This window comes from Artemia sp. Qi Xiang Cuo, chromosome 19, assembly GCF_049724085.1.
Source record: "Artemia sp. Qi Xiang Cuo chromosome 19, ASM4972408v1, whole genome shotgun sequence".
In the NCBI taxonomy this organism is placed as follows: Eukaryota; Metazoa; Arthropoda; class Branchiopoda; order Anostraca; family Artemiidae; genus Artemia; species Artemia sp. Qi Xiang Cuo.
The window spans coordinates 50,873,848-50,890,694 of record NC_142812.1 but is presented as its reverse complement, the minus strand read 5'-3'; the positions used below and the strand labels follow the sequence as shown (position 1 = coordinate 50,890,694).

The following is a 16,847-nucleotide window of genomic DNA, read 5'->3' as shown; positions in this document are numbered from 1 at the left end:
ATTGTAAACCAAGACACAACATTACTGAAATATTCCAACTCTTACATATCAAGGAACCAAAAAAATCTAAAATGAATTTTGAAACATCAAGAGAATGTAACAGTCAATAGGTAAACCACGACAAAACACTACTGAAATATTCAAAACACGACAAAACACTACTGACAGCACCACGACACAACACTACTGAAATATTCCAACTCTTACATATCAAGGGAAAAAAAAATCTAAAATGAACTTTCAAACATCAAGAGAATGTAACATTGAATAGGTAAACCACGACAAAACACTACTGAAATATTCCAAATCTTACATTTCAACGAAAAAAAAAATCCAAAATGAACTTTGAAACAACAAGAGAATTTTACAGTGACATGGTAAAGCATGACAAAACACTTCTGAAATAATCCAACTCTTACATTTCAACGAAAAAAATCCAAAATGAACTTCGAAGCATCTTCAGAATTTAAAAGTGACAAGGTAAAGCACGAGAAACACTACTGAAATAATCCAACTCTTACATTTCAATAAAAAAAAATCCAAAATGACCTTTGAAACATCTTCAGAATGTAACAGTGACAACATAAACCACGAGAAAACACTACTGAAATATTATACGTCTTACATTTCGACGAAAAAAATCCAAAATGAACTTTGAAACATCATGAGAATGTAACAGTGACAAGGTAAACCATGACAAAACACTAGTGAAATATTCAAACTTTTACAGTTCAACGAAATAAAAATCCAAAATGAACTTTGAAACATTAAGAGAATGTAACAGTGACAATGTAAACCACGACAAAACACTACTGAAATATTCCGACTCTTACATTTCAACGAATGAAATCCAAAATTAACTTTAAGACATCTTGAGAATGTAACAGTGACAAGGTAAACCACGACAAAACACTACTTAATATTCCAACTCTTACATTTCAACGAAAAAAAAAATCCAAAATGAAATTTGAAACATCTTCCGAATGTAACAGTGACAAGTTAAACCACGAGAAAACACTATTGAAATATTCCAACTTTTACAGTTCAATGAAAAAAAAAAATCAAAGATGAACTTTGAAACATCTTCAGAAAGTAATAGTGATAATTCCAACTCTTACATTTCAACGAAAAAAAAATCCAAAAATGAACTTTGAAACATCAAGAGAATGTAACAGTGACAAGGTAAACCCCTACAAAACAGTACTGAAATAATCCAACTCTTGCATTTCAACGAATAAAAATCCAAAATGAATTTTGAAACATCAGGAGAATGTAACAGTGACAAGGTAAACCACAACAAAACGCTACTAAAATATGCCAACTCTTACATTTCAAAAAAAAAAAAAATCTAAAATGAGTTTGAAACATTAAGAGAATATAACAGTGACAAGGTAAACCACGAAAAAACACTTCTGAAATATTCCAACTCTTACAGTGCAACGAAAAAAGAAAAAAATATATCCAAAATGAACTTTGAAACATCAAGAGAATGTAACAGTGACAATTCCAACTCTTACATTTCAACGAATAAAAAATCCAAAATGAACTTTGAAACATCAAGAGAATGTAACAGTGACATGGTAAACCATGACAAAACACTAATGAAATATTCCAACTCTTACATTTCAACGAAAAAAAAAAATCCAAAATGAACTTTGAAACATCAAGAGAATATAACAGTGACAAGGTAAATCATAATAAAACACTACTGAAATAATCCAACTCTCACATTTCAACAAAAAAAGCCCAAAATGAAGTTTGAAGTATCAAGAGAATGTAACAGTGACAAGCTAAACCCCATGAAAAGTGTACTGAAGTATGCCAACTCTTACCTTTCAACGAATGAAATATAAAAAGGAACTTTGAAAAATCAAAATAATTTTACAGTGACAAAGTAAACCACGAGAAAACACTACTGAAATATTCCAACTCTTACATTTCAACGAATGAAGTCCAAAATGAACATTGAAACATCAAGAGAATGTAATAGTGAGAAGGTAAACCATGACAAAACAGTACTGAAATATTCCAACTCTTACACTTTTACAAATGATATCCAAAATGAACTTTGAAAAATCAAAAGAATGTAACAGTGACAAGGTAAACCAAGCTAAAACACTTCTGAAGTATCCCAAGTTTTACATTTCAAGGAAAAAAAATTTAAAATAAACTTTCAAACATGAGGAGAATATGAAACTTAAACATAAAGAGAACAGTGACAAGGTAAACTACAAGAAAACTGTACTGAAATATTCCAACTCTTACATTTCAACGAATGAAATCCAAAATGAATTTTGAAATAACAAGAGAATGTAACCATGACAAGCTAAACCATGACAAAACACTACTGAAATATTCCAACTCTTAAATTTCAACGAAAGAAATCTAAAATGAACTTTGATGCATCATGAGAATGTGACAGTGACAAGGTAAGTCACGACAAAACACTACTTAAATATTCCAAATCTTACAGTTAAACGAAAGAAAACAATCAAAAATAAACTTTGAAACATCAAGAGAATGTAATAGTGAGAAGGTAAACCACGACAAACACTACTTAAATATTCCGACTCTTACATTTCAACGAAAGAAATTCATAATGAACTTTGAAACATCTTCAGAATGTAACAGTGACAAGGTAAACCACGACAAAACACTACTGAAGTATTCCAACTCTTATATTTCAATGAAAAAAAAAATCTAAAATGAACTTTGAAACATCTGCAGAATGTAACAGTGACAATGTAAACCACGACAAAGCACTACTGAAATATTCCAACTCTTGCAGTTCAACGAAAAAATCAAAAAATCAAAATGAACTTTGAAACATCAAGAGAATGTAATAGTGAGAAGGTAAACCACGACAAACCCTACTGAAATATTCCAACTCTTACATTTCAATGACAGAAATCCAAAATGAACTTTGAAACATCTTTAGAATGTAACAGTGACAAGGTAAACCACGACCAACACTATTGAAATATTCGAACTCTTACATTTCAATGAAAAATCCAAAATGAACTTCGAAACATCAATAGAATGTAACAGTGACATGGTAAACCACGACAAAACACAAATGGGGGAGGGGGGCCCTTCTGTTTCTCAAGTGCACAAAAAAAAGTATTAAAAAATGTGGGGGGGGGGGGCGGGGGGGCTCTTAAGGAGCCCGAGGGGGAGAGGCCCCTTTGGGGGCCCAGGGGAGGAGTCCCCTTTGGGGGCTCGGGGGGCCCTTTGGGGTTTGGGTAGGGGACCTTACAACACTGTTTAAATGGAACTTGTGTATTATAACAACCTTAGAGTTTCACCCCAAGTCTTCTTCTAAAATGTCTCAAACTGTTTCGCCCCAAAAAATCCCTAAAATGCCGATTAATTTGTTTCAAGTTCAAGTTCAAGTTCCATTTATAAGTTCCATTTTTGCCCAAATAATCCCTAAAAGTAGTTCCTGCGTGTTCCTTTGTTTCGGCATCCCTGCGCTGTCGCATTTGAAATTCCCTGGAAACCATTTCCCGCGTGAAATATATTCAATCTGTCTTGATCTTGTATGAATTTCTTAAAAAATCTAAGGTGTTCCTAGTTACACTATTATGGCTTCGATAGAATATTAATATTTATCTCTCAGACCTAAAGACCAGATAAGCCATATTTAAAAATGGAATATTAATTTATCTCTCAGACCTAAAGACCAGAGAAGCCATATTTAAAAATAGAATGTTAATTTATCCCTCATACCTAAAGACCAGAGAAACCATATTGTTTCTTTATCCTCTAATGTTACATTAGAATTCCTCGTCAGATTTCCATCATTGTCGATTATGTAAATCAATTTCTCAGATATCTAGTCACCTCTAGTGGATCAATACTCTTAGAATAAATTATGTAACATCAGTGAAGATATTGCGTCGCTCCCGTCTGTATTCATTAGGCTTAGAAACATCCCTGATTGACCTTGAAAGAGGTGTCATTGACCCGTTAGTGGATCAATAAACCATGCTTAAATTATGTACTCGTCGGAGTCATTAGGCCCCTCCTACTCATACTGCCCCTGCAACAAGGCTTATAATCTATGGAAGTTGTCCATTGTAAACATATAAGGTATTGGAAAAATAAAGTATGTTTGATCCTGGGTCTCCAAGAAGGCTTAATGTGTGAAGATGAAACATAATGGACATGTTGAGAAGGTTTTCAACCCCTTCAAAACACTATGTGCTTGCTAGTTGTCCAAAAGGAATATCAGCAAGATCCAAGGAACCAATGACAGTATTAAGTTGGAACTTTCATGGTTTGCTGAGGAGATGATGAAGAGGGATTGAATGATGACCATTTCTCCCTTCTTTGCCCTTATTAGGTGCCCCCTCTTCAAAATTGATCTAAATTTTGAAATAATCATTTTATTGTGACTTTGTTCACGAAAACTAGCCAGAAGGTCTAATATCAATATCCAGGGACCTTTATCTAATATCTATATCTATCTAATACCATAATATATAACAATATCTAATAATATATAATTATATAATATATAACATATTACATATTATATTTTATTATAATAATAACATATTATGTAATATATAATAATAATAATATCTAATATTACCTAATAATATATAATATAATTTATAATAATATCTAATATCTATGCCTCCAGCGATTTCGTGCCGTCGGAGCTCCGGGGCAGGAACTGTAAATTATGTAATTTTGACCATTGTCTACTTGTAGGATTTATGGACAGGAAGAGGGAACAATTTTGATTCTAGGTGTGCCCGAAAAGGCTAAGGGTATTGAGGTGAAACTTTTTAGAATATTAAGGGGTATGTTGAACTTAATCAAGAGACACTATTCAGATCTATTAAAAGTAGCTGGAGGGCTTCCAGCACTCATCCCATGCTTGTTTTTGCTGCTTTGTCTCCAAAAGTATTGAATTTTGAAATGCTCATCTTGTTCAAAATAGTCTAAAGGTCAAATAACTATGCCTATGGGGATGATATAATCCACACAGCTCCTTGACGGATGCCAAACACGATCAAACCATGGTATTTGCATGCTCATTGTCAAAAGGACGTATAACCAATACCTAAGAAACGGCTGAGGGTGTTAAGTTGAAACTTTCAGGGTATATTGCGAGGGAAGTTTAAAGGTAGTTAGAGGGCTGTCAGCACTCATCCTATGCTGGTTTTTGCTGCTTTCCCTTCAAAAGCATTGAATTTTGAAATGCTCATCTTTTTCAAAATAGTCTAAAGGTCAAACAACTATGCCTATGGGGATGATATAACCCATACAGCTGCTTGACGGTTGCCAAACACGATCAAACCAAGGTATTTGCATGCTGATTGTCAAAAGGACGTATCAGCAATACCTAAGAAACGACTGAGGGTGTTAAGTTGAAACATTCAGGGTATGTTGAGGTCTTAGCTTACTATTGAAAAATCTTATTCTGTAGCTTAATTTCACTTAGAAGTATGCACAATAAGTTCAAAATGGCTACCTCATTTTGATGAAACCATCGATCATTTGAGGAAACCTTAAACGAAGGTTTGAAAATGAATTTGAAGCTTTCAATGCATTACCATTCAAATAAAAATTTTCACTTAGTTCCACCTTGTTTCAAAATACCAGAACAGCAGATTTATCAGCATTTTATCTTAGCCTCTTCACTGCTAATTGTTCATTAGTCAAATCTTAAAGTTTTTGCAATACAGGGGCACTTCTTTTTTTACCAATACAATGTCTTCAGTATAAAGAAGGGAAAACAAAGATTTATTTGGTAATCCCACAACAGGTGCTCCGCTATTTCTAAAGTAATCGTCTATGTCGTTAAAAATAAAGAGAATAACCTAGGTCAAAATCAATATCCTTGCGTTAATCCTCTACTCGAATTTAATTCAACACCCCGCTCTCCCTGAATAATCTCAGATAGTTTCATCTCGATAACTCCAATTGTTACTTGGATATCAATTATTGACTTTCATAACATCTAGTACCTAATTTGTGAACACTTTAGGCTTAAATATTGATCTTTACTCTCCTCTGAAGGTTCAATTTTACAATATTCCAGAAATTTTATTCAAATTGTTCCCTGTGGTCCCCCAAAAGTTCCTTTACATAATGCAAATCGATGCTTGGCCAGTAATTATTGACCTTCGTAGCATCTAAAACCCTTTAAACTTGGGATGGGGAATCCTCGTTTGTAAAAACTAAAAAATGATGTTCAGAATTAAATATAAATGATATTTGCCTCAAGGGTTAGTCTCACAGAAAGTTTCATCCCAATAGGTCATTCCAATCCTAAAATCAAACAGTTCGTGGTAACGAACTGTAAGTAAGGAGCAACCCGGCTAAATGGTAACCGAAAATCTAGAAAACGGGATTTTGATACCGACAGATACATCAAAAGAATCAGATTTTAATGTTGATTTCAAATATATAAGTTTCATTATGTTTAGTCCTGCCCATCAAAAGTTACGCGCCTGAGAAAATTTGGCTGATTTTCGAAAAAAGGGGGAAAGAACCCCTAAAAGTTATAAAACCTTAATGAAAATCACACCATCATCTTCAGCGTATCAGAACCCTACTGTAGAGGTTTCAAGCTCCTATCTACAAAAATGTGGGATTTTGCATTTTTTGCCAGAGGAAAGATTACGGATGCGTGTTTATTTTATTTTTTTTTTTCCAGGGGTGAGCGTATCGACCCAGTGGTCCTAGAATATCGTGGGAGGGCTCATTGGGACGGAAATTAAAAGTTCTGGTGTCCTTTTTAAGTGACAAAAAATGGAGGGCAACTAGGCCCCATCGCACGCACATTTGTTTCCCAGAGTCACCCGATCAAAATTTTGAGATAGCCATTTTGTTCAGCATGGTCGAAAATATGATAACTATGTCTTTTAGGATGACTTAATCCCCCGAAGTCCCCGGGGGATGGCTTAAAGTTGTGAACTTTACCCAATGTTAACATATAATATTGGTTATTGGGAAGTATACAGACGTTTTCATGGGGGATTTTTTCTGGTGGTGGGGGGAGGGGGTGGGTCGGGTATTATGTGGGAGGATCTTTCCATGAAGGATGTTTTCATGGGGGAAGGGACATTGCTGTGAAGAGGTGACAGGTTTCCCAGCCTTGTTTAAAAAAAGATCAGAAATTAAATAAAAAAACAACAAGTTTTTCAACTGAAAGTAGGCTAAAGAGCAACATCAAAACTTAAAACGAACAGAAAATATTACGTATATGATTCGGTTTACCCCCTAGTCAATACCTCGCTCTTTAAGCCAAAGATTTTTTAGTACTTTCATAAGAGCTATTTATTCTAATTAACGGCCTTTGTGATTAAGGGGTCATTACTCCGCCTAACTCCGCCTGTAATTGGCTTCATTGACGTGACAGCATGTCCCAAGCCAGGAAGAAGGAGGAGGCTTGGGCGTCAGGTTTGCTACCTGTCCCTGTAAAAAAAAACACCCGGCAACGGAAACGTCGACAATAGCGCCAGATGAACCATCTTCTTCTCTGATAATGAACCCAGCGTGCCTCAGGACACGATTCCTGACTGCGAAACAACTAACGTAAATTGGATTCTGGAACTTAAGAACTATGAGTTAGTTATCAAAGACCGGGCAAGTTTTCAGGGAGATAAAACAGTACAAAATCGAAATACTGGCCCTAAGTGAAATTCGGTGGAAAGGTATTGGCCATAAGAACCTAGAGAATGGATATGTGTTAGTCTACAGTGGTGGTGACACCAATCATAGATCAGGGGTAGGTATACTGTTGTCCCCCGAAGATCATCGATCTCTTCTCAAATGGACACCTGTGAATGACAAGATAATGTTAGCTCAATTCGTTACAGAGCACGCGAAGTTCTCAGTGATCGTGTGCTATGCACCTACAAATGAGGCGGATGAGGATACCAAGGACATTTTTTACGAAACATTACAGGCTGTTACTAAAGACATCCCCAAGCATGATTTGCTGTGTGTTCTTGGTGACTTAAATGCAAAAGTGGGAAGTGATCGTCAGTATTGTCCTGAAATTCTAGGTTAGCATGGACTTGGCAAAATAAATAAAAATGGCGCGTTACTAGTAGACTATGCACTAAGTAATGATCTTGTTGTTCCCAGAACTTTTTTCGACAGCAAAATAGTGCATAAGTACACATGAACGTCACCAGACGGCTCAACTCGGAATCAGATATACCATTGTTTGATCTCCCGCAGGTTGCGCACAAGCCTTTTAGATGTACATGGTTACAGAGGACCTGAACCACAGGCCAATCATAGACTTATGGTCGCTCGCGTGCTGATCAAACTTCATGCCCCTCAGAAACCAATTTCAAACCTGAAGATGTTTTACGATACGGACAAACTTCATGATCGTAAGGTTCGTAGAAAGTTTTTTATAACTCTACAAAATAAGTTTGATTCTCTAGCAGTAGGAGCAAGCGTACCAGAAAGCATTGAAATGAAGTGGGACACCGTAAAAAGTGTATACACTACGGTCGCTGAAGAAAAGCTGGGGTTCAGAAAGAAACCAAAGGAAAGGTGGATCTCTGACATCACCTGGAAGTTGACTGATGAGCGTAAGGTACTTAAGCAGACCTTACTGACTGCTGCCATACGGCGTGTAATGTCAGCTTCACAGCTTCTCTACAAGGAGAAGGACAAAGAAATTAAAAAGAGTCCTAGGAAGGATAAAAGACTTTCCTTCGAAAATAACGTTGCGCTAGCTGAGGTAGCCTCTACAAAGGCGGGTTCTAAAACCGTTTACCGGCTGACTAATGAGATAGTTGGGAAACAGAGCAGCAGAATCACCCTGGTAAATAACGAGAATGGAGTGATTTTATCAGATCCTGATAAAATTGACGAAAGGTTGGCTGTCCACTTCGAGAAATTATTAAATAGAACTAGACCCAATGACCGAGAAAATGTACATCATACCCCCTTTTTACAACTTGACATAAATACAGACCCGCCAAGCTCTGCCGAGGTCATGTATGCAGCAAAAAAGCTGAAAAACGGACAAGCTCCTGGCATAGACGGAATCCCAGCGGAAATCCTAAAGTATTCAATAGGAACATGCCGCTCTGTGTGGATCACTTTTTTCACCAATATATGGAATATATGGAAGGTTCCAAGTGAATGGACCAAGGGGATATTGGTAAAAATATTCAAAAAGGGAGACACAATGGTGTGCGATAATTGGAGAGGTTTCAACTTTCTGCCAGTACCGTGAAAACTATTGGCTTCCATTATATTGTACCGGATACGGGAGGCACGAGATACACATCTGCGAGAAGAGCAGCATGGCTTTAGAACCGGCAGATCGTGCCCTGACTTGATATTTGTACTGAGAACACTGGTCAAGGAATCAAAAGAGTGGAACAACAAGTTATATCTACTGTTTATTGACTTCGAATAGGCGTTTGACTCAGTTGACCGAGAATGCTTGTGAAAAGTCCTTAAGTATTATGGGGTGCCAGTAAAACTAGTGAGCATGATAATATCCCTGTACGAAGAGACCGAGTGCTGCGTTAAGGCCGTGAATGGTACAACCAGATTCTTCAAGATAATGTCTGGTGTGCGTCAGGGACGCGTACTTTCCCCATTTCGTTTTGTAATTATATTGGATTACATGTTAAGACGAAACTCTGGATATGGCGTAAAAGTAAGCAGCAAACAACTTTGTGATTTAGATTTCGCGGATGACGTGGTCTTGCTAGGAGATTCTAAACAGAGGTTGCAGCAGCTACTTGACGCAATTACAGAAAATGAAGAAAATGTCGGGCTAAGCATAAGCGTTGACAAATCAAAGAGGATGTCCATCACAAGCTAACCACTTGTTCTGCATCACAAGAATACAAGTCTAGAACAGGTGAAGGACTTCAAATACCTGGGCAGCTCGATCGATTGTGATGGTGAAATAATGGCAGAGATTAAACGCAAAATTGGTCAGTCAACTGGAGCTTTCAATAGACTTAAGCCCATTTGGAGAAGCAGCAAATATTCCTTGCGACTGAAGCTAGGTCTCTTTAGTAGCAATGTGATCTCCATACTCCTTTACACTAGTGAGTGCTGGAAAATGAGCCAGCAGCTCAAAAAGAGAATTCTTGAATTTGAATATATGTGCCTGAGGAGAATTTTAAACGTAAGTTGGCAACAGAGAGTCAGTAACTTTGAAATCCGGAATAGAACGGGACAGCCTTTCATTATTGCGATTCTGAGGAAGAAAAAGTGGTCATATTTGGACCCTGTGCTCCAAATGAAAGAAGGCCGCCTTCCTCGGACAGCGTACGACTGGAAACCAGACGGCAGAAGAAGACGAGGTTGTCCGAAGAACACTTTGCGGCGAACTTTTGATCGAGATGTGAGGACGGCTGAAACCTCGTTAATACCTAAATGGGAAGATGTCACCGCTGCAGCATTGCTTCGGGACGAGTGGAGAGGCTTCGTCGACGCCCTATGCCCCACCAATGGCTGAGGAGGAACTAAGTTCTAAGGAAGTAAGTTTTAAAGAATTGGAACAAAATACGAACTTTAGCTTAATGAGCAAAGTATTGACTATGGGGCGAACCCCCTAATATACGTATTAAAAATATATGAATATAGAAGTTCATTACGTAAGTTAATTCGCAAGTTACGTATATTTATAACTAATAAAAACGTTCGTAAATAAAATTAAACAAGTTTCGAGAAAGCCATTTAACCAAATAAAAGTAAAATTAATATGAAAATTTTGTTGTAATTATTCGTGTACGGTGAGCCAAAATCAAAGCCTGCATTAACTCAAAAACGTTCAAAAATTAAATAAAAAAAATAAGTTTTTTTAACTGAAAGTAAGGAAAGACGTTAAAACTTAAAACGAAAAGAAATTATTCTTTATATGAAAGAGGCTGTCGCCTCCTCAACGCCTCGTTCTTTACGCTAAGGTTTGACTTTGTCACAGCTCTATTTTTCTTAAGCAATAAAAAACTTTGGCGTAAAGAGCAAGGCGTTGAAGAGGGGACAGCCCCTTTCATATATGGAATAATTTCAGTTCGTTTTAAGTTTTAACGTCGTTCCTTACTTTCAGTTAAAACAACTTGTTTTTTATTAATTTATATAAAAAAGGGTTGGCTTACTATTCAGATGGTCTGATTAAGTCATCTGTGTTCAAAATAACTGATGACATATGTGCCATCAATCAATCACAGAGCATGTGCAAAAAAAGTGAAGACGTATGAGTAACCACTCACGCAGAGAGTCCAAAGTATTGAATTCAGTTATGGAAACCCAGAATCCTAGTATATCCAGCTAGTGCTAATATACAGATCAAGTAAGAGTTCATTGCCCCCAGAATGGTTTTGGAAATGTGCCATGGTACGGGGTGACCATAGAATCTGACAGACAGATTCTACTTACCTTCCGTCCTAAAATATACATGCAGTTCATAAGAAAGTTGAACATGGCTATAGACTATATATCCAATGAGAATAATGGATGCAGAGGATTGCAGAGTTGCACTTCATATCGTAGGTTTTTGGGTAATAGATTTTTTTTTCTGCGGGATGGGGTATCTAAGCGTAAGAAAATTGTTTTAGTCCTGCATTTCCATGCTTTCTATGAGGGGTGCATGAGGGAACTGAATAAATGTTCAGACGGTTACAAACTAAAGCATTTAGTGAGTGTCTTTAGGGGGCGAAGACACATTATTATACTGATGTTGGCTTATTTTGAGTGAAAGAGAAGGATTTATTGACAAAAGATATAAACAAAAAGGTATTCTAAAAAGCAAAGCTTCACCGTGGGGGAGGTAGAGAAAAAAAATCCTTAAAATAAAAAGAGCACTTGTTCACCGACACCACAAATACAATTAATACTAATAAAATTATACTAAACAATAAATGCAAAAGAAATTCATACATTATGTTTTTCCTCTGGAAACATCAAATCAACAAAACCCCGACAATAAATAAATAAGTCAATCAAAGCTCATATTAGTTCCTCAATGGTTTTTCTAGATATATTGGCGTTTTTAATAATTTTAATATAACTAGTTAAACTATTATAATTCCGTGTGCCTTTATAAAAAAAATTTTTGAAGTTGGGTACATTTCTCCAACAGACTTAAGAAAAGATATGCCGGCTACAATCCTTACTGCGTGATTTTGTAGAACTCTTATTGACTTTGGAATAGAAGGAAAAGTAGAGAGCCAAATACTCGAACAATAAAGTATATACGGGTTTATTATTTTTCTTTTAAAGAAAAATAATGATGGCGAAGGGCAGATTTAGGAAAACAATGCTGGAGTTTCTTCATTATACCCAAATTTCTTGCCAGAATTTTACTAGTTAAAGTTATATGTTTATTAAAACAAAAAGTTTCATCTATTACAATCCCAAGGTATTTCAAAGACACAGTCCGTTTTATAACGCTATTGGACATATCTAATTCCTTGATCCATGGGTAAAAGTCGGTGATCACGAGAAAATAATAAAGTTATACTTATTCATGTTAATCCTTAGTTTATTTACCCACAGATGATTCCTTCATGGAGATCTCCAGCAGCTCCGCTGTCTTAGCTGTGCTGATGACTGTTGTGTCATCAGCAAAAAGTGAAACTGTTTCATTCGTCGGGTTTACCGTTAGCTCATTTATTCTATAGCAAAAATTATTTGAATACTTTTAAGGATCATTAATAAATATCAAGAATAATATAAGACCAAGAACAGGTCCTTGTGGAGCACCTTTAGTTTTTGGATACATAGGCTACAGTTTATTTCGAAAAACAATTATACCATATGAGCTCTTTTTTTTGAAGCATTGTTCAACAGAAGTTAAACTTTAATTCCAAAGGTGGGCTTTGAGTGGCGATATTTTATTAAAAATTAGCAAAAAAATAAAAATGAAAAATCAATTTAATTTTCACAGGGAGCATAAAATTCAAAAAAATAAACCGGCAAGTTAAAATGCTTTAATGCAACTGGTAAAATTGAAAAAAAAAAACAACGAAAAAAAGAAGCGAAAAACCTGGCAATTATCCATAATTACAATTGTTGCACTCATGAATACTTTCAATGAAACAAAAAGGACTTTGACTGAATGTTTGGGGGTCAAGAAGGAGGGGGGGGGGAGCTCCTAGCATACAAAATAACTTTTGTTCTTTTTAGTTTAAATCCGACAATTTACCTTCGTCAAAGAAAGAACTTTGTCTTCAAATCAATGTGTCTTAGTGCAGGTTTGTTTCATATTAGTAAATGGAATAAAGTTAATTGGCTGAGTAAATGTTGGTAAATGTAATGAAGTTAGAAAAACTATGGACATGAGTCCAGTAAATGGCAGAAAGAGGGAGAGGAAGATAGAGAAAGAGGGCGATAGAGGGAGAAAATTTCATATTAATTCCCATTGTTTTTGACTACCTGGTTTAATCATATTAATTCAATACTAGTCTCCAATTCTCCTTTTCCTTTCAGTTAAATTTCTTGTGAACCTTTTAGACTTGATTAGTTTAGACACTTTTTTATTACAGGGACAACATGGACACAGGAGCAAGTGTGGCTCTTTGGAATAATTTGGACTTTGTAAACGCTAAAGTTAGCCTAAATGATCGATTCTTCTTTTTTGAGATGGCAGGCTTTCTATCAGAAGAAGCAGTAACAATTATGCAGGGAGGTACAAAGAATACCAGTAAAACTGTCAGTGTAAAAGAAATCGTCAAAAAGTGGGAGAATCCGAATAAAATCTTGCCTGAAGAGAAGAATAAATCATTATTCAAGCCAGTAGCAACACCTAAGGAAATTGCAGCCATATAGTCACCTCGGTTTGTCAAAACCCATCTGCCTTTCTATCTATTACCACCAAAACTATTAAGTACTTGCAAAGTAGTTTATGTAGCCAGGAATCCTAAGGATGTGTGTGTTATCTGGTACTACCATCATAAGCTTATAAAATTTCAAGAGACAAAAGCATCTTTCGAAGAATTCATGAATCTTTTTATCAACGATGAAGTGATGTTCTCACCTTATTGGCCACAAGTTAAAGCAGCATGGAACATGCGTCACCATCCCAACTTTTTGTTCTTATTCTACGAAGATATGAAATCCGATTTAATTCCTCAGCTAAAAAAAATATCAGCCTTTCTTGGGAAGCAATACAATGACGAAGATTATAAAATCCTCAAACACCACCTAGTTATTGACAGCTTCAAGAAAAACCCAGCTGTAAATAACTCTGAGCTACAGAAATTTGGATTCTTTCAAACAGATGGCAGTTTTATCAGAAAAGGAAGAACAGGTGGTTGGAGAAATCATTTTAAGCCAGAGATGAATGTCAGGTTTGACAAATGGATAGAAGATAATTCAAAACACAAGTTTAATATTCAAATATGACCTTGAAACTCAAGACTAGCCTAATTTCTGATTCTAATTTTTAGTTTTTCTTATTATGATTGTAAAAAGAAATTATTTTAATGTTCCTATAGACATTATTCTAATTTTCTGTCAGCATGCAGTTGATTTATTTGGTAATTTAAATTAATTAAATAAAATTAAATACTAGAGTATATCACCCTTTGCTTATACAAAAGTAAAGAGTAGTGTTAAAACTTAAAATGCCACGAAATTATTCCGTTTATGAGAAGAGCTGTATCCTCCTTAAACTCTTACTCTTTACATTGAAGTATTATATGGCCATGCTGAAGCCATTTATGGATGGTAATGGGTAATTGCAACATTTGTTTATGGATTGTCTTTTAAAATATTTGAATTAAAATTGTTTATATTTTAAAGCAAATGTATATTAATAAGCCTAACACATTACTGTCACCCTTATGGGCTATGGGCAGTGAATTGAAATTTTGAAGGAACGCTGAAATGAGTGCCGTACAATGTCAAAAGTCATTACGTGCCATAATCATAGGCAGCACAATCGTGCTGCCTAAGTATTTAACGATGTTGGCGCAATGTATTATTTATTATTATTTTTTTCCTTTAGACCAGGGTACTTCGTATCGAAGGAATTTTGGTAGATACTTGAAAAGGGCTCATTCAATCGGAAATTGGAATGGCTAGTGCCCTTTTTAAATGTCGAAAGCGAGTGGAAGGCAACTAACACCCCTCCCACGCCCACCATTTTCCTAAACATATCCAATCAAAATTTTAAGATAGCCATTTTGTTCAGTGTAGTTGATTTCCAAATAGAAATTATATTTTTGTGGAGGACACTCCCCAGGAGCCCTCAGGGCAAGGGTTGTAAGCTATACCCTGGAGCATATAAGGTTTATATAGAAAACTTTGTCGTAGAAACTTCAAAAAGGACTTATTTGATTGGAAATTCAAAGTGCTAGTGCCCCTTTTAATAGTCGAAAGTGATTGGGGGCAACAGACCCACCTCTCACGCCCACCTTTTCCCCAAACACATCCAATCAAAATTTTGAGATAGCCATTTTGTTCAACGTAGTTAAAAGTTCTGGAAATTAGTTCTTTGAGGATGATAGCCCCCCCACAGTACTCAGGGCAAGGATTGTAAGTTATACCCTGGGGCATCTAAGATTTTTTTGGAAAGCTTTGTCGTAGAAACTTCGAAAAGTGCTCATTTGATTGGAAATTGAACTGGCTAGTGCCCTTTTTTAACAGTCGAAAGGGATTGAAAGGCAACTAAAACCCCCTTCCACGCCCACCATTTATCCAAACACATCCAATTAAAATTTTGAGAGAGCTATTTTGTTCAAAGTAGTTGAAAGGTCCCGAAATTATATCTTTGAGGACGACACTTCCCTCCCCAGCCCTCAGGGTAAGAGTTGTAAGTTATGCCCGGGGGCTATATAAGGTTTTTTTTGAAAGCTTTGTCGTAGAAACTTGAAAAAGGGCTCTTTCAATTGGAAATTCAAAGGGCTAGTGCACTTTTTAATAGTCGAAAGTGATTGGAGGGCAACTAACTCCCCTCTCACGCTGACCTTTTCTTCAAACACATCCAATGAAAATTTTTAGATAGTTATTTTGTTCAACGTAGTTAAAAGTCTTAGAAATTAGATCTTTCAGGATGATGACCCCCTCACAGCCCTCGTGGCAAGGGTTTTAAGTTATGCCCTGGGGCAATGTAAGGTTCTTATAGATAGTAATACTGTATAAACTTCAGAAAGGGCTCATTTGATTGGAAATTAGAAGGGCTTGTGCCCTTTTTAATTGTCGAAAGTGATTGGAGGATAACTAACACCTCTCTTACACCCACCATTTCCCCAAACACATTCAATAAGAGTTTTGAGACTTTCATTTGTTTCAAGTTGTTAATAAATCCGGAAATAATGTTTTTGAGGATGACACTCCCCCCACAGCCCTCAGGGCAAGGGTTGTAAGTTATACCCTGAGGGCATATAAAGTTTTTTTTTATAGAAAGCGTTGTCGCAGAAACTTCAAAAAGGATTCATTCGATTGGAAATTGAAACATCTAGTGATCTTTTTAATCGTCGAAAGTGATTGGAGGGCAAGTAACCCCCCTCTCACGACCACCATTTCCCCAAACACATCCAATAATAATTTTGAGATAGTCGTTTTATTCAACGTAGATGAAAGTTCCGGAAATTGTGTCTTTGAGGATGACAACCCCCTCACAGACCTTACGGCAAGGGTTATAATTTAAGGCCTGGGTTACATAAGGTTCTTATAGAAAATACTGTCGTAGGAACTTCAAAAATGGCTCTTTCGATTGAAAATGGAAAGGGCTAATGGCCTATTCAATAGTCGGAAGTGATTGGAGGGCAACTAGCCCTCCTCTCACGCTGACCATTTCCCCAAACACATCCAAGCAAAATTTTGAGATAGCCATTTTGTTTAACGTAGTTGAAAGTTTCGGAAATTAGGTCTTTGAGGAGGACACCCACCAGCAG

The 16,847-nt window shown here is 36.2% G+C and overlaps 1 pseudogene across 1 annotated transcript in view; it reads left to right on the top strand.

Moving 5' to 3' along the window:
• The window catches only part of LOC148940971 (luciferin sulfotransferase-like), a 54,303-nt pseudogene extending 39,917 nt beyond the window's left edge, over positions 1-14,386 (top strand). The window contains exon 3 of the transcript XR_016143360.1: positions 13,494-14,386. The product of XR_016143360.1 is annotated as a luciferin sulfotransferase-like (transcript). The remainder of the gene's footprint in view (positions 1-13,493) is intronic.
• The last annotated feature ends 2,461 nt before the right edge of the window (positions 14,387-16,847 follow it).